Source organism: Mesocricetus auratus, unplaced genomic scaffold (genome assembly GCF_017639785.1).
Source record: "Mesocricetus auratus isolate SY011 unplaced genomic scaffold, BCM_Maur_2.0 Super-Scaffold_100013, whole genome shotgun sequence".
Lineage (NCBI taxonomy): Eukaryota > Metazoa > Chordata > Mammalia > Rodentia > Cricetidae > Mesocricetus > Mesocricetus auratus.
Window position 1 is genome coordinate 35410289 of NW_024429196.1, and position 13999 is coordinate 35424287.

Sequence of the window (13999 nt, forward strand, 5' to 3'; positions counted from 1 at the left end):
TTCTGTTTGTATAAAGGTGACAAGTACTGTCTTGGAGAAGTTCAACTAAGGACCTTCAAGGGCACCATTAATTCTAGAGAATAAAGTAATGTCATGTTTCTGGACTGTCCTTGCCCCAGGATTGCCAAACTGCAGGTGCAAAGTAGACAGTTGCAGGGTGATGAGACATTCACTCTGGAGGAACACACCGAGAGCATGTCTGTCAGCCAAGCTGCCTTGGAAATACAACATAGAATCACCATTGATCTTAATAAAATATGCATAATTCAATCCAGAAAACAAAAGGGAGGTCATTTCCCCCATCCTTTCTGTAGCATTTCTCCCATGATGTACTCTTAAAATAAAATTCATCTTGACCTCTGTGGAGGTGGAGTGCCCAATTAAATTACCTTCATTATGAAAGCACACAGGGAAATACTTTTTATAGCACATGACTCTGAACCTGTAATAAGCATTCAGGAACAATAGCATAAAAGCTCTTTTAGAATTATATAGAGACTTTTAAACAATTGGTAATACCTAAAAAAGGTCAGAGAGAATGCCTCACCATGAAGGGCTCAATGGACAGCAACATCATAAAACTGGTATTTTTGTAATGAGAGAACATTTTAATATTCATTTTTTGGGACTGGGGAAGGTTTTTATTAACTATTATACCCAAAGAGAAAATAGAGACTCTCAAAGAAAGTCATGGGTCTATCTTTGAGATTCACATTAATATGGATCATAAATTGTGTTTTCTAGTGCTGAACATGTTACTAGTATTTTATTTGGATTTACATATTCAATCCTCACAATAACTTTATGAGCACTGTCACTTGTTGCTACTTTCTTACTGACAATGACCATTGCTTAGAATTCAAATCATTTGTGTGAAGCTATTGAGCCAGTGAGTATGGGGCTATAATCAAAGCCCAGGGTTGCTAAATCTCCAGTATCCCTTTCCTAACTATAGCTATGATAGCTTTCTGCAGCACCCACAATTCTCTATCACATCCTTATTAACAAGTGTATAAAAAGCACTTCTATTCAGCAGTCATGTTTTTAATAATTCATTCTAACTTTTACTCCCTTTAAACAATTTGCAAATTCAGGACCTGACTTCAGGGCAAAGAATTGATATAAGATATTTTTCCAGATGATAAAACTCTCATTACCATTGTTCAAACAGTTGAAATGCTATCAGTCAATGGACAAGCATTTATAGATGGGTGACTGAGCACTTTCTCTGTAGTATGTCTAGTTGTAAGACAGTCTCCCTCCTACCAACAAGTTTAAAATCTAGTAGATGAGGGTATCTTATCTTTGGTCATAAAAATATTTAGTGTGCAGGGCTAGGGATCACTCCAAAGCATAAATAGCCAGGTATGACATCCATTTCAGCATATATATATATATGTATATATATTCAGTTTAAGTTTATATAATTTAGCTATATATTTCCACCTGATTTGTTTACTGATTTGTTACTGATCACAAAACAAATAGCGAATAAATGACCAATTTTAGGCTCTTTACTAATTCCTCAAACTTCCTGTTTAATAATTATGCTAATAATAACAAAAAGTATTTGGTAAAGTATACAACCTTCATAACATCACAACAAAGGGTTATTGGAGTATGTAAGGCCATCCCAGGCCTTACACATGTTAAAAAGACTATCACTGTGTTATATTATGTCTCCAGTAGAGCAGATATTTAGCCATTACTTCTCAGACAATGATGATGCTCCCATATTTAACATAATGCAGTTTGATTAAAAAATCATCCTCCAAGTATCTTTTTAAGTACAAAGCAGGTGACTGGAGAAACTTAGAATGGAGAAGGAAGTTAAAGATAAAAGCAGATACTGGCTGGAGATGCTTGGCCACAAATGTCAATGTGACGGAAAGTGTGCTGAGCAAACACAGTGTTCTAGAGGGTATTACTGTTGTTGGGAAATATTGGGGGAGTTTAAATATAAGAATAAGTATTAGAGAGACTGGGGAGATGGCTCAGTTGGTAAGATACCTGTTGTTCAAAAATGAAGATCTGAGTGTGGTTGTGTGGGTATGTAATCCCAGGACTGGGAGAATAGAGAGAGGCCATAGGTTCTAGGGGCTCTAGCTAGTCTAATAGAAATAATGATCTTCAGTTTCAGCAACAGACCTTGTCTATAAAATATGGTGACGAGCAATAGAGGAATACACACACACACATATTGACTTCTGGCTTCCACACAAGCACAGGTACAAACACACACATGTGCATGCATACCTGCACACCCCCCCACCAAATACACACAAAAAACATTAAAATGTATAAGTCTTTGGTTGCTGCCATAACTTGGTCCAGTGAGAATGAAGATGTGAGAAAAAGGGCACAATTAAGAAAATAAATAACAAGAAAAACAACAACAAAACTTAGACCCTAGTATCTGACTATGTGTGGGGATTGAAAAAAAAAAAAAAGAAAAAGTGTCTGGAATTTCTAGCTTTAATTGAGCTTGTGGAAGGTTGAAATTTGACACATATTAGCAATGTGTCAGGAAAGGGAAGTTAAAGGGCTCTCAGGGTATGCCTGAGGCTTCCACACAGAGGAAATGCCAGATGGTGGAGACATGATCCTGACTGCTTCTAATATTAGGATTTATTCCATATATTCTATGGATCAGGTTTTGGGTTCAGCACTTTAAACAGACAGAATTTTCCTGTTGAGGGCCCTGTTTAAAAAAATTTCACAAACAGAAGAGAGGCTAATGAGCTACAATCACTTTCCCACATATACACAACAAGATGACAAACCCTGGACATGAATCTCTTCTGTCCTAACTCTAAACCAACCCTAAATTACTTTCCTATTGAGAAGTTAAATTTGAAGAATAGTATAAAAATTGTTTACCAATATCAGCCTGTGAGTTTGATCCCCTAGTGATATTGACTTCACTTTATCAAGGGTCAAGAGGCACTTGCATAAACGAGGGCTGTATCTAGAGACCAGGATACATTCACACTCACCTACAGCCACACTCTTGCCAAATGGACATTGGTTTAGTGTGGCCAGGCCTCTGGCTTTGGGTGAATATTGATTTGGACAAGAGATGAAGGAGCAAATCTGTTGTGGTTTCATAGCATATGAGAGTCACAGAGGCTGTGCAGCTTGGCTTCAGTGACTCAGCTCAGGGCCAAGAGATACCCATTCATAAAGAGGAAGCTGTTTCCTGACTTCTTGTGGTGAAAGCCCCTTTGGCAGGCACACCAACCTGGCACTCAACTGAATTGGTGCTGCCAGAATGCAAACAGGCCTCTACCCCAGGGCTTCATTTTCACATTCTAGAATCACTCTAGGCTAAAGGGTGAGAAGAGAAAGGCCCCCTGTCTCCAACAAGTTCAATCCTACTATAATGACCAGTGGAAACTATTACTTTCAGTTCTAGAAGATTCTTACTCAATTTCTCACAAAGGATAGGCTCATATTGAGTCATATCACATCTTGCAAGTGATTATTAGCATGGTGAGATTATTCACAGGCATTAAGCATTGTCTGGTGTATATTTACTGTTCAATTTATGAGAGCAATTGCTTTTATCAATGATAGCCGTAGAGTTTGTTACAGTCTTAGGGGAGCTTTCTAAGCATTTGCCTGAGTTGCACGTTTTATTGAATCATTTTTCATTTAAAAATATTGTTGAAAGTTGCAAATCTAAAATAGCTCAAAATTCAAATGCTGATTATATGATATGTATTAAGGATAATAAAGACCTCCCCAAAGAGAACACTGAAAAAATACCAATAATTAAAAATATGACAGTTATAACTCACTTTCCCTTAGAATGTATTAATTTTCACTTTGTTTCTCATAATAAAGTATCTGTAGGTATTGGTTGTGTTTTGTGCTTAGTGAACTGATCTATTTCGTATTCCTGGTATATAATAGGGTGCTGACATACTACATGGGTAAATAACTGGGGCAGAGACCTCTTTGCCATGAACATAGGTTTTGTTGTCATTGAAATTCTGGACCAGTAGCATTGGTCACCTTACACCAGGGAAATCAGTCATAGAGAGCAGGGAATACTGAACAAATTCTCAAGTCTCTGTTGACTCCAGGTGTTAAACCAGATGCTATGCAGGCAGCAACTAGGAATCAAAACAAATTAACGTAGGAGGAGCACAAACATCCCACTAACTTGACTTCATTCAGCTTTAATTCCTGTAATTCTGGTATCAGGATGTGCTCACAGCTATGGCACCCAGGGGGAAAGAAGCATGGGACCCAACACAGTACAATCACATGTGAATGTCCCTACACACAGGTGGCAGCTCACAACCACCCATAAACTTCAGTTCTAGGAGCTCCGTGGGGGAAGTGGGCATGTACAAGGTACACATATATCCATGCAGGTAAAATACTTCTACACAGAAAAAAATTCTTCAAAAGATTACTGCAACTCTTGCATATCTTAACTTAGCTTTGAATGAAATATATTACTTATACAAAGTTCTAGTTAACTCAGGAAAGGCTCTTTTCCTAAATTTTTACTTAGAAGGAATTTGTGTGTGTATGTTGCATGCAATGGGGGTACCTCTGCCTTGGTATATGTTGAGGTTAGAGGACAATTTTGTGGAGTTGGTTCTCTACTTCCTCTTTTATGTGGGTTCCAGGAACTGAACCACAGTCAGCAGGCTTATACTGAGCCATCTTGCTGGACTCCATCAAATATTTATTGATTATATGGATACTTATTTGTACTGCTTGGTTTTTTAAATGATAATTCAATAAAGGAAAGTTAAGAGATACCTAACAGCAACTAATGTCACAATCCATTAGGTGGTGGTGTCAGGGAAAAAAAAACTGCAATCTGTAAAAGCAGTCACCTGTGCCCTTTTACAATCTGACTTCAAGAAGAAAGACTATCAAATTGTAGAAATAATACTTAGAAGGAAGAGATGTTGATACCATCTGTTTCTGCAGCCAAGTGAGCATTCCTGAGTGGACAGGCATGGATGGCTGTGGGTATCTCTCAGTGTGACTGTTGGACTTTTTCTATTTCATCACTACAGAGCCAATCTGCTATTTTAAAAAGAAGTCCCATTCTGAGCATTTTCCTTTCACTTTCATGGAATGGGAAAATGAAACATCCTCATCCTCTTAGGATATTTAACAGAGTACATATCTCTATGTTGCTTCAAAGTGGAATGGTGCATGCTGGGGAAGATCACATAAACGGCATTTTGCCTAAATGTCTGTTGGACTGAAAGCTAGATGTGTATTTCTGCCATTAGATCCTCTCACTTTTTCCTAAGAATTTATACCTTTCTCTGTCCTTTAAGTGGAAGATCTCAGACATTTTGGGGTCTATCATAAAAATCACCATCAACAACAAACTTTATTATCTTGGAACTCTCCCATTTGGTTCTGGTTCCTCTCTCTCAGCTCTGACTTTTCTTTTCAAGCCACACTGTTGTGCAATTTTGCATTGTTTGTGTCCACCCTGCCCCTGCCAGTTGTTTTGTGAGAGTATATACTATGAGTGCCTATTATCTCCAGTCAAATTGGACCCTTATCTTTTCTTTTGTGCTGTACATACTGCAGCAGGACAGAGCATGTGGTAATGAATTGCTTATGAATGGTGAAACATTTATACGATCTGAAGAGAAACCAGATTATTGCTCATTGAAGCGACCTTCATCTATATTGAAGAGCATTTTTTTGCCCATTTAAATATTTTAGTATTTCTCTATCTCATTAAAGTATGAACTTCCATTTTGATTTTTATTTTGATACCATGTACTGCCTGCTAATAAAAATGATTTTCTGCTATTTATTGTATCTAGGAACCTCCTCCTCAAGTATTCATGTCATGATCAGAAATGATGTACTGAAGACTTCTTTAATGTTCTGTGTATCATTTAATGGTTTTTACTACACTGAAGCAGCTTGGGCTCAAATCTAAGTAGATCTTTCTGAGCTGAGACAGAGGAAACACATAATGAAGTGGGAACTAGACAGGGCCATGCCTGTACCTCACATCTCCCACAAAATTTATCTTCTGTATTCCTACAGAAGTGGATTTTGCTTGCAGGATTAGACAGACAGGAGCTCTTCTACCAGGTTATTTCTAAGATCTGAAATTCACCATGTTTCCTGAGAAATATCTTAATTACCTACCACAGAGGACTTTTGATACATGCCCATTCCTTCAACTGAATACATCTTTTATTGGGTTACTTGAATCGGATATTATGATTATTTAAAATTTCACAGTGTACAATTCTCATGCCATAATCGATAGACACATGTGCTGAAATAGACGTATGTTCAATTTTGAAATGAATGAGACAAGCAAAATTTAAAATAGATTATGATTCTCTACAAACTCTCCTCTGCCATAGAAGGAAGTTTTAAAAAATATTTATTTTATTTTTATTTATGTGTGTATGTCTATAGGAGTGCATGCCACATGTACAGGTACCTTCAGAGGTCAGAAGGGGGCACCAGATACCCTGGACTTGGAGCCCAGGGAGTTGTGAGCCTCTGAATATGGGGACTGGAAACTGAACTCTGGTTTTCTAGACAAGCAGTTACTACTCAAACTCTCTGTGTCATCTCTTCAATCTCAATAGAAGGAAGTTTCACTCATGTAGAAAAAAAGTGTGTCTAAATAAAAGACCAAAAGAGTTCTTTTTGTTTTCATTATACTAGGAGATGAATATGTTGACCAACATGGTCTCCAGCAGCAAGTACTGAATAATCTGTCTTCTCTTGAAGTATGTCTATTTATGCATTTTATATATAAGCTCTGGAGAATAATTTAACAGAGAATATTTTAAAAGGTGGAAAAAAATCAGAGTTCCCAATTCTCTATAGATGAGAAACAACCTTAAATAGGAAGTAGGTATTTGAGTAAGAAAACATCCAAATTACCTAAGATATTATCATAGTGAGTTCTTGCTCCAGTCCATTGCAGTTTGGGGATGATGGCATTGAAAACTTTAGTATTTTAATATTTTACTTTGGTAACAATTATGTCAATATGATTGTAAATTTTATTCTAACTTATTAAAGCTTCGAGGGTTGGGGGAATGTTAGTTACCTTTTAATTCATGACCAAATCATTAACTGTTAGTGACAATATATGTGGTGTGAATAATACAAGAAAAGAAAAGTAGGACAGAGTTTTAAGTTTCAGCAAAAACATATGCTCACATATTATCTATTCTGGGTTTTGCTCATCAGAAAAACAGGTGCTGTCTCAAAATATTACTACAACGTGTCTCATTAGTCTGCAGGTGGGACACACGACATTTAAACCCTTTCCTGAGCTATATTAAGGAGAGTATTGACACAAAGCCAATGGTTTGCAAATGCTATTGTTGTTCTTCAAACTTAATGTTATCGCAGGTCTCCTGCATATGTGTTTTGGGGCTCAGTTCCTAGTTCAGTGCTTCCAAATCCTGCTGATCCCTGGGTTGGAACAAAGCTCTCAGAAGCAATCAACTGCTCTGGCCATCCCAGGTGCCAAACACACACACAATGCCCTTTTATTTATGGAAATACACACAGATCTATTCTGCAAGCACTCGGAGCTCAGTACAAATACCACCCCTTTCCCACAGGCGACAGGAAGGATGTGGTTTGAAGGACATGGTTGCTTCATCTGAATGTGCAGTTGTTCTTCAAAAGACCTCTTGTTTTCATGCTGGGTGGTTGCTTCAGTGTATTCCCTGCCCCAAATCTCACTTTCATTTCTCTAAAGTGGGCAACCAAGGTGATCATGGATACTTCACTTTCTATTCCCAATGGAAACACAATGAAAATATGCTCATAATCAAAAGACATTTCTGTGAACTAGTGACCTAGCAGTTCCTTATATATTTGGCAGTAACAATATAATACCACATTAACATTGTAAGATAAAATGGTCAGAACTACCCAGTGGACTTATCCCAGCCGTGGAAATCAAAACATTATAGAATGAACTCCACCACCGACCCCTCACCAAGTTGTAATACAGTCAGGTCCCTCACTGCCAGAAAAGTAAATATTTGAAGAATTTCTTAGTTTCACCTGAATGCAAATGTGAGCAACAGCATCCCTGGCTACTGTTTAACATGAAAAAGTGTAATACATCATACAAAGTACTGATTCTGGCCTCTGCTATCTCTATCTCCTCTCTTCAAATCCAATGACACACTCAGAACAAGTAAACATGGAGTCACATCTCTGATTTCATGTAGCCTGCATCCTGGGAGCTCACCTCCTTCATTATTTCAGAAACACTCTGTGTTCTGAATGCCTACTCCACAGGCCTGCTCTTATTTGGTATCCCCCATGATCTTGACTTATTTCCAAATGCCAAGGAATTTGTTAATCCACACATGATCTCCTACGTGGGGTTTAGCATCTCATATCTTCCTAATGTCCCAATCTAATACTTAAAAACTCGCAAGTATGCTTTTCTATTCTGTGGTAGAAAAGTCTTTTACCTTAAGAAGGATGCATTGCTGGCTATCAGTTGCTTCTTCAGTTTTGCATTGAGAGTCTTCTCTTCCTTATGTTCCCCATGTAAAGACACTAGCTCACCAGGAGCTACACAATTTTAGAAAAGTATTTCGGCAACAGGGTAAGTCTATTGCCGTGAGCTGTTGCTTCTGAATTCCTTCTAGTTAACTCACTTTGTAAGTTTTTTCTAACCACTTCTTGTTTTTCACCTATCAGTTGTAGAATGTGTGATCTATGAGAGACTCCCTGGAAGAAATATAGCAACAGGAATCAAGGAAAAGAAGAATGGAGATTTTATAGGAATATTTTATTGGTAACACTCAACTTGAAATACCAAGTCTGAGAAATTGTACACAACTCCCTGCGCCAGGTGGAATATTACTCTCACTCCAGTATATTATATAAACGTCTGCATTTTCTTCCCCATGTGGAAATAAATGACTCTGGATGAAATGTCTGTGCCCTGTATCTTCAAGAGTCCATGTCTCACTCCAAGATGCCAGGAACATTTCACCTTGTGTCATACTCCAAGCTTTGTATAGTTCTTATATAAACCTTAGTCTCCAGACACATTCCAAGCTGAATTTATTTCAAATTCTGAACTGCGTTTATTCCATTCCACTCACTTAAAATTCCAGTTGTGATTGGAACAGACACACTTCATTTACCTTCTGTGCAGTGTTCAGTGAAGCACTTGCTAGGTCTCACTCTGGGAGGTAGCATTCAATCCTTTGTGTGTCTGATCAACTGATTAAAGCTTTGGTTTTACTTGTAAGGGATGTCATGACCTTCAATGCCATCTTTCTTGACAGTTTTTGAGACTGGAACATGAGGAATCTGGCAAAATAATATGATAAATAATAATACTCTTTTTCTTACACCTATCCCTTTTATGCCATGACACAAAGTCACATATCAATGAAGCATAAAATTCAACTTCACTTTTGTTGTCTATTTTACCGAATTTTCTATATATTGAATGACATAAAAATGAGGTAACGAGATAAAATGCCCGAGACAAAGACAGCTTAGTACTGTAGAGCATGAGCAGGACTAGTCACTTAGAGATGAGGCCTTGAGGAAGGTCAGTTCTTGTTGAGGAAGTATGCAGCCCATGGAAGGGAACTGATTCTTTGTTTGGTATGAATTTCCTGAACAAGGTTTAAGGCAGAAATGACAGGTAGCTGAAACAAATCTACTTTTCTGAGAAAACAAAAGATAGAAGCAGCCGTATCCAACACAGGGTGCTGCACAGGACTGAAGAAAAGCTACTGCAATCCCTAAGCAATGGTAGGCCACCATCAGCCTCCATCTTTGTTTATTAATGTAACAGCCATAGGCATATGTATGCCTGTGTTTTCATGACTGTGAGTGAGTGCTTTCCTTTAGGGTTTTTGAGGAATGTTCAACAATCATTGTTTGGCCAGAAAAATGGTCCCAACTCTCTAGTTTGATAGTGTCTTTCTTTACTTTGAAAAACTCCCTCTGGCTCAACTTTATTCTTTCCCTTTAACTGAAATACAAAGGCTGATCCCTTTGAATATCCTCCTGCCAATATCCACAGCTCCCCAGGAATTCCTGCCACTGATGCAGTCTCCTAAAACATTTCAACTCCAAATAAAGTCACTATTTTATTTCTATCTGTTAGAGCTTAGCTGTTAGGTTCTGATAAATTCACGGGACTCCATGGATGAATTCTGGGGCAAAATCTTGGTCTTCAACATCCCTGGGACCTCCAACTCCTGTCTCCTTGTCTTTTAGATTCTAATTTGTTTTTCCAATGCAACATACCTCCACACTATCAGCAAAGTCTATTGGTCCATAGAGATAGAGACCCAGGAAGTGAAAATTCGTGTAGCTCTCTCTCCTCTAATGAATTTATTGCAGCCAGACTTCTGTACATTCAAACCATCAAAAGCCTTATTCTGTTTTTCTTATTTAACCACTTTTCCCACCTCTATACTTGATCCCATCTGTTCCTTCTTTATCTATTTCTCATGTAGAACATTTACTACTCCCTTCTGTTGGCCCTTGTGCAGCAGGGCCTTGGAGCTGGTGGCTGATTTTAGGTTTTGGTTCTCCACTATTCACTGAGCTCACACAAGCATACTGACTCCAGTATGGTATTGGTCTTTATACCATTGTCATTTGCAAAAACTATAAAGCAAGGATTTTATCTTCTGCCCCTTTTTCAGGCCTGGTTCATCAGAATACTACTACTTATAAGAGATGTGGGACATCATTCTTTATGCTGCAAATATGTGTTGCTTTTATTGGTTAATGAATATAGCTGTTTTGACCAATGGCCAGGCAGAATATAGCGTCAGGGAGCCGCCATGTAGTCGTTGGGGAAGCAAGATGTGAGGCAAGAAGCCATAAGCCATCATGGTAAAATACAGAATATTACAAATGGGTTAATTTATATGTAGAACTAGTCATCAATAAGCCTGGTCATTTGCCAAAAAAATTGTAATTATATTAACCGTCAGAGTGGTAATTTGGAAACTGGTGGGTAGGACAAGAAACCTCCATCTAGCATTCTAGATAAAAAGGGAATAAAAGCCCTAATGAAATCCTTTGGTGCAGCCTCTTTTCCACTCTAGCTCCACCCCTTTTCCTTTTTACCTGTGCTGTTTATCAGGGTCATATGAACTCAGCTCCGCTATTTTTTCCTAACCAGTCTAAACTTGCCTTCAGTTCCTATCAATACCTCCCAGCAGTTGCTATTTACAGGGTAATCAGTAACTTGCTGGCTGTTTGTGCTAGGTGGTTTGGGGTCTCCACCAAAGGAGTTCAACACTGTGACTGCTCCCTCTTTGAATTCTCTCATCTCATTATAACATCCCCCAAACATCCCCTAACCATCCTGGCCATCCCTTCATGGTTCCTTTTCAAGGTCTTTTTATTTCCTGTTGTTTTCCTAGATCTAGCTCAGCATCCATTCTTTGGATTTTATTTATTTATTTATTTATTTTGGTTTTTACGAGACAGGGTTTCTCTGTATTGTTTTGGAGGCTATCGGTCCAGCCCAGCCTCGAACTCACAGAGATCCGCCTGCCTCTGCCTCCCGAGTGCTGGGATTAAAGGCGTGCGCCACCACCGCCCAGCCATTCTTTGGATTTTTTTTTCTTTTCCATTTTTACGCTGACTTAATCAGTTAATTCTGACTGTAAGGGGTTTCCAAAGCTCTCTGTCTCCTTAACAGTCTCTTGCTTTGCAGGTGCCACGGTCACAGTCCATTTAGAGGATTCAGGTACCAGGCACCTCAGATGTCAACGACACTCTATTTAACCTTCCATTACCCTGCTGATTCTTTTCCTTGTGCCTTTTAGTCTTTCCTTCATGACATAGTGGATATTTATGAACATACTTCTCAGTCTATGATCCCTGGCCTAAAACACTGTTTGGAGCTACCTCTGCAGTCTCATTTCTTCAACTGCTGTGCTATGCATACTTCTGTCCTTTATGTATCCCCCAGTCCTCAGCCCTTGTTCCTGTGTACCATGGGACCTTCAGACTCACTGTCTTCTGTCTTTGTTATTTCCTGGGTAACTCTGATGTGTCTTTCTGATCTTGACTTAACTAAAGGTTCTGAAAAGAAATAGTCCCTGAGTACGCTTATCTACTCAAATCTCATTACAGAGTCTGCATTGCTAATTAGGTATAAAGAGACAAGTTACCCCTGTGGTGTAGGAGAGATCTATCATCGTCACATTTCATGTTTCTAGTTTAAATAATGGAGTGTAAAATCTTCCAGAGTGATATATAATTATGTAGTTTTGTGCTTTATTTTCCATAAATTATGTAAAGCAGTGGTTCTCAACCTGTGGGTCACAGGGTTGTATATCAGATATCCTATATATCAGATACTATGGTTATACACATTATGATTATATACATTATGATTCACAACAGTAGCAAAATTATGGCTATGAAGTGGCAATGAAAATAATTTTATGGTTGGGGTCACCACAACATGAAAAACTGTATTAAACTGTTGTAGTATTAGGAAGACTGAGAACAACTGATATAATAGAATATCATTGTTTGTTCTTTAGTATCATGCTCACACAATTTGCCATCCAAACTGAGGCACATCTTTCCACGAAAGGGGATGATATAATGATACCAGGAGATACAAGAAAACAACAAACTGCAGAGGTCTCTGCCAAACTGGGACATGTCACCTCGGCTTCGGCTGACATAACAGGGAAAATAGGTAACATGTTGAATTCTCAGTGCAGTGTAGAGTGCTACTGGGGTCATAGTTGATCCCATGATAGAAGGATCCATCTTCCATAGTACACCACGCATAAAAGGGCTATGGCTGTATTCATCATTCTGAGCTTTATCAGCCCAAGTTCTGTTTTACCTTTCTTTTTTTTTTTTTTTTGCTCCCTACAACAAACTGACATTAATATTTTGGAAGTACCTATCTGAGCAATGGGCTCTGTGCAGATAGGAGGCATTGTGATTTGGATGTGTGGCCCTGGGGGATCACATGTTTGAACACCTGGACCTGGCGGTCGAGATGTTTTGGAAGGTTGTAGAACCTGTAGAGAGTTGAATTTTGCAGGAAGATGTGGGTCACTGGGATTGGACCTTGAGGCTTTGTTGCTGGCAGGGATTCTTGTTCTCTTTCTGCTTCCAGACAGCGTGGCCAGCTCCTGCTGCCGTGCCTCCCCTGCCATGATGTGTCTTCCTTCAAACCGTGAGTCAAAATAAACCTTCCTTTTGTAAGCTGTTTCTTGGTGGGTATTTGATTCCAGAAATAAGAAAGGTAACTGACTCAGGAGGGGAAGAAAGAACAGGAAATCAACCTTTATAGAAGCTGCAGTTGGTTACAGGATACGTATTATTTTCCCTCCTGAGAGATGAAGAAATTCACACTCAGGACTCAGATATGATGGGGCTCTGTCTTTGTAGACAAAAGATGCCTGACTGGAGCTACAGCTCAGGTCTCCACTTTCAGTTCAGAACTAAGTCCAGTTTGCTAAGTTCCTTTGAGAAAGACAGCACACCAGCAGCACACTGAGAGGGAGACAGACAACACACCAGAGCACACCTACATGGAGACAGACAACACACCCGAGCACACCTACAGGGAGACAGACAACACACCCGAGCACACCAATATGCTTTATATTTGCTCTGTCTGCCACCACACTGAAATGCCCAAGTAGCACATTTAAACAATTGCTGTAGAAGGGGACAATGCCTGAGCTCGGAGGGCGTGTTTGCTCTGCCTATGTACACTTCCTTTTTAGGCACTGGCTTCTGGCCCTGTGATAAGGGCTTGAAGGGGCTTTAGAAGGCAAACCATATCTCTGATTTTGGCAAGTCATTGGTATCACACCCATGTTTAAATCCTGAGTAAACCAAAAAGGCCCCAAATGAGTTCTTTTACTATGTAGTCAAATTCTACTTTAGAGGTGTGATGAAGAGCCGGGACGTGATCAAGCTACCTTGGGGAAGCAGAACATTTCCACCACACACAATGCACGTGTAGCACTGT

General features: G+C 39.0%; 1 protein-coding gene across 5 annotated transcripts in view; it reads right to left on the reverse strand.

Annotated features, from left to right (window-relative positions):
• Chrm3 (cholinergic receptor muscarinic 3) overlaps window positions 1–13999 on the reverse strand; it is a 351264-nt gene that overhangs the window by 197967 nt on the left and 139298 nt on the right. The window contains exon 3 of one of the 5 annotated variants that reach the window (XM_040755584.1): window positions 9153–9321. The exons of the other annotated variants lie outside the window; for them this stretch is intronic. The gene's annotated coding sequence lies outside the window, so the exon portion shown is untranslated. The remainder of the gene's footprint in view (window positions 1–9152; window positions 9322–13999) is intronic. 5 annotated transcript variants of the gene reach the window in all.